The following is a 4,902-nucleotide window of genomic DNA, read 5'->3' as shown; positions in this document are numbered from 1 at the left end:
AGCCTCACCTTGACTGGTAATTGGATGCAGGCTGTCTGTCCATGGAGAGGGAATGTGACTTTGGTGAAGTGACTCTCTTCGACTGGGGATTGTCAGCTGGCAGCATGCACAGTAGCTGGACAAATAGCCCTTCGGTGTCTAAGCGAGACCTAAGCACTTGTCAGCACTCACTGTAGTACATATTCTCCACATCATTGCAGCTTGCCTTTTTGACCCAAAGTTATGTTTTTGAGATTTATTCATATTGAATTTATAGCTGTAATCACTTGTTTGGTTTTATAGTTTTCAGTTTTATAAATATGTCACAGTTTTAAAATACATTTTCCATTTATTTAAGTTTTGCAGTCGTTCACTATTGAAAAAAATATGGCTCTAAGAATTTATTTATATATCTCAGTGCATGTACTTAGTTAATCTGGGGTATATAACCAGAAAATTCTTGGGATTTAGGATATGCATAGCTTCAGATTTAATAATTGTAATGAAATTGCTGTCCCAAGTAGTTGTATCTTGCTCCATGTTCCTAAAACCCCTTGTCATTGTCAGACTTTAACTTCGCCAGTTTGATGGGTATAAAATGATATTGCAATTATGGTTTTAACTAGAATTTTGTTGATTACTGGAGAGATTGAGAATTTATGTGTTTATTAGCTACTCGAGTTTCTTCTCTGAAATGTGTATTCCAATCACCTACCCATTTTCCTGTTTTTTTTTTCTTATTAATTTGTAGGCAATCTTTATATTTTTTTCTTACCCATTCTTTGTTGCCTATATATGTACAAATATCTCTGGATTTTTGGCTTGATTGTTCACTTTTTAAGTAATGTCTTCTGTTGAATAGGAGTTTTCCATTCAGTGCAAATTTAATCTGTCCTATCCTTTGTGCATTGTTTCTTTGTGTCTTATTTTAAAAATTCTTCCTTAAGCTGAGGTCATATAAAATATTCTCTGTTTTCTAACAAAAGTTTTAAAGCTTTGCTTTTCACAGTTTCACATTGTAGCCCATCTAAAATGGAGTTTTGTGTGTATTGTGAGGTATAGATACCTTATTTTATTTTTCTATGGATAACTGGTTTTCCCAGCAGCATTTATTCACTAGTGCATGTTTTCTCCACTGAAGTGCGGTGGCATTTTGTCATATCAAGTTTCCATTTGTGTAGATCTTTTTTTAAAATTAAATTTGTTGGGGTGACATTGGTTAATAAAATCATGTAGGTTTCAAGTGTGTGATTCAGTAATCCATCATACATATGTTTCATTGTGTGTTCACTAATTTGGGGGGTTATTTTGTTCTACTGGTCGATTATATTTTCCTGTTCTAATTTCACACTTTCTTTATTATGATTTTATTTCTTTATGGTGTCTTGTTGCCTGGTAAGGTAAGTCCTCCCTTCTCCTTGTTCTTCTTTAAAATTATCCCTTCTTTTTGCCTTTTGCTCTTCTCTATGGATTTTAGAATGAGGCTCCATGAGAAACATTTCCTTTGAGTGAGTTTATGTGTTAAATTTATAGATTGGTTTGAGGAGAATTGACAACTTTGCTGAATAACTGTTTCCTGTTGATTTCTTCTTTAATATCCATATTTAAATCTTTTTACCGTACACATACTTTTTATAACTTACTTTTTTTTTTTACTAAATACTGACATTATTATGTTAATAAATATCTTCACCCACAACTTAATCACTATATAACCATCCATTACTTGGCTAGATGGTAATTTATTAAATCATGCCTCTATTAACATTTAGATTAACCTATTCACAATGATTATTCTTGAACTCCCATCTTTCCCATCACAAAATTATATATAAATATTCACCTATGTTTTATTCTAGTAATGTTAAGAATAGATAATTAAATATTTATCTGGGATGTATTTAGGTGTAAGATTCGAGAAATGTGTCTGACTTAACTGTCTTCGCAGATAGTTAGCCGGTTATCGCATACTTTGTCCTTTTGCTTTGATCGACTTGGCCTTTTTTGTCTCGCCATCAAGTAACCATCAGCCGTGCTCCTACATAGCAGGCACTCAATAAACGTTTGAAGAAACATACCAATTTCTTGTTTTTATTTACATTAATCTTTCATAGTAGCATATCTGTCTATTTCAGATCGACGCCCCACTATTTTAATTATTAGAGCTGGTAAAACAAGACCCTCTCCATCATTACTATTACTATTTTTCAGATTTTCCTGGGCTATTTCTGCATCCTTTTCATTTCAGATGAACTTGACATAATCGGTTACTTTCCCTTTAAAACTATTATGATATTTATTGACAGTGTATTGGTTTTCTGAAGAAAAATCATAAAGGCATTTCTGTTTTAATTTTCTGGCCTACTCAGTACTGCATGTTCATCTAATTTATAAATTCTGGAACTTTGGGGTTAGAAAAGATAAATCCCTAGATTTCCTTTTTGATTAAAATTTGAGGCAATTAAAGAAAATCATTGCAACAAACAGAATCAGGCCACAGGTTTATTCTGTAAAAACAAAATGTTTTCTGTATTGAGCGGCCCTTCAGAGCTTTGCCGCCTCCTTATAAAACATGGCTTTCATGGTACCTCATGTCCCTCAACTGAGCAGATTCTTGAAAATAATAATATCTATACCCCTACTTCTCTGATTTACCTTTTTTTCATGGTAAAGAAACAGTACACAAAGCCTGTCGGATATGTGAGGGAAGTCTGCATAACTCTTTTTCACACCTGCTTGGAATCTGGCAATGGGGTTTGCTAAGTGAAGATTGAAGGCTGGTTTGTCATGTGTTTGTCATGTGGCTCTGGGCCAACCCATTTAGCCTTTGTCTTTCTTTCTTGCATAAAACTGCCTGTTTTTCACTTCAAATGGAAGTGTTAGGCTCTTCGGAGATGTTTGTTTTTGTCACATGCATGCCATCTGTGGTCTCTTGGCGTCTTAGACAGGTTCTCAAATTGACCGAAGTGTCTGTTGGTCAGCATCCAGAGTGGTCAGGACCCTAGCCTGTGGCGTTGGTATAACCAGTGCTGCAGCACACAGCTGACGTCCATACATCCGTGCTGTGGGCTCAGTTTTTAAAAGTTTAAATAAACCCTGTATTTAAAGTAATTTTAGATTTGAAGAAAGTTTGCCAAGGTAGTACAGAGAGTTCCCATATGTCCTTTTCACAGTCACCCCAGTTGTTGACTCTGCCGTTATTATGTTACATTTGTCAAAATTGGGAAAAAACGTTACTACGTTACTACTAACTAAGATGTATACTTTGTTTAGATCTCACTAGTTTTTCCCTAATATCTTTTTCTCTTCTAGGATCCCGGGCTCCACCCAGGATATCACATTACATTTTGTCATCATGTCTCCTTAATTTCCTCTGGTCTGTGACAGTTTTTCAGACTTGCCTTGGTTTCGATGACCTCGTCAGTTTTGAGGAATGCTGGTTAGATATTTTTGTAGAATGTCCCTCAGTTTGGATTTTTCTTATGTTTTTCTGATCATTAGACTGGGATCATGGGTTTTTGAGAGGAAGACCACAGAGGTGCAATGACACTCTTATTGCATGTTTGAAGAGAACATGCCGTCAACATGACTTATCCTGATGTTGACCTTGAACCTGGCCAGGGTAGCGTTTTCCAGATTTTGCCAATGTAAATTTATCCCCTCCTCCCATTTCCATGTTCTACTCTTTGGAAGTAAGTCACTGAGCATAGTGTAGACTCAGTTTGATAATTTTGTTAATTGTCTTATTTGTCTGTACCCTGTTACATTTAAACCATGGCTATAATTTTTTTGTACTCTGAATGTATTGATTTTGTGTTTAAAGCCTTAAGAACAAATAAAAATTGCCTAGACCTAAAAAGGATTTGCCATAGTTAGTAGCTGTGTTAAATCTAGTCCTTACATGTTTGGTTTATTGGTTTTATTTTAAAAGCTTTATACCCTGTACACTGCATCGGTGTACCACGTGGGCTGCTCCGATCTGCTCATATGGTCTCACAGCTTGTACTTTATTCTTTTCAACATAAGGAAGCCTCATTTTTCTTCTACTGGTGGGGTAAGAAGTTTAGCATAAGAACATTTTATCCATACTGCAGCATGTCTAATACATATACCAAAATATATTTATTCTAATTAATTTGATGGAACTCTTTCTACGTATAACATTGTCTTAAAAATTGATGATTTTTAATGCCCTGACACCTGTTCTGACATCCTAACAGGCGGTTTAGCCCTCCACACACCTCTTTTACCTGTAAGGTAGCTGAACCATAGGAGTTCAGATTACAGATTGCTTGTTGTTTTGGGGGCAAAATTCTCAATGAATTTGATTTTTTATTGTCTGATTACTTTTGCACTCAACTCACGTGACTTTATTAGCATTTTCACTCCAAATCCATTTCTAAATAGGAATGAAAAAATAATAACATTATTGTTTTAGCATATACTGGAGAATGTTCTTGAAATGGAATATATAAATTATAAATAATGTTTGGTTCATCGAATCCATCATTTACATGCTCTTAGGTAACTTAACTGTTTCAAAAAACCTTGTGATAAACTTTGCAATGCCGAAAATAACCAGTTTTGCAAACCCACCTTTGCAAACAGTTAATTTCACCCAGAATTGCAAACATTTCATTAAGGTGGACCAGGTAAAATATTTTTCAGAACATTAGAACTTTATGTTCCTTCTTATTATTGTGAACTTATTTAAGAAATTATTTTGAGTGTGTCATTTTGTCTTGAATTCAATTTTAGAATCTAGTACTAGGAAAAGAGTTTAAAAATACATTTTAAGAGGGCTTTTTGCACACTTCATGGTCACTCGGTATGACAACTCAAAACCAGAATAATGTTTTTAATCAGCTCCAGGGGAAATCCTTTCCCTGGCCCCTCAAGTCTACTTTCAGTCACTCAAAAGAT

The 4,902-nt window shown here is 34.8% G+C and overlaps 1 long non-coding RNA gene across 3 annotated transcripts in view; it reads left to right on the top strand.

The window, feature by feature from the left end:
- LOC111737971 overlaps positions 1–3,644 on the top strand; it is a 66,327-nt gene extending 62,683 nt beyond the window's left edge. For all 3 annotated transcript variants that reach the window (XR_002779644.1, XR_002779643.1, XR_002779640.1), the window contains one exon: positions 3,292–3,644. This is a non-coding gene — a long non-coding RNA (uncharacterized LOC111737971). The remainder of the gene's footprint in view (positions 1–3,291) is intronic.
- The last annotated feature ends 1,258 nt before the right edge of the window (positions 3,645–4,902 follow it).

The sequence above is a fragment of the Pteropus vampyrus genome, unplaced genomic scaffold (assembly GCF_000151845.1).
Source record: "Pteropus vampyrus isolate Shadow unplaced genomic scaffold, Pvam_2.0 Scaffold33, whole genome shotgun sequence".
NCBI classification, from domain to species: Eukaryota; Metazoa; Chordata; class Mammalia; order Chiroptera; family Pteropodidae; genus Pteropus; species Pteropus vampyrus.
The sequence above is the reverse complement of the archived record's forward strand: the minus strand, read 5'-3'. Positions and strand labels throughout refer to the sequence as shown.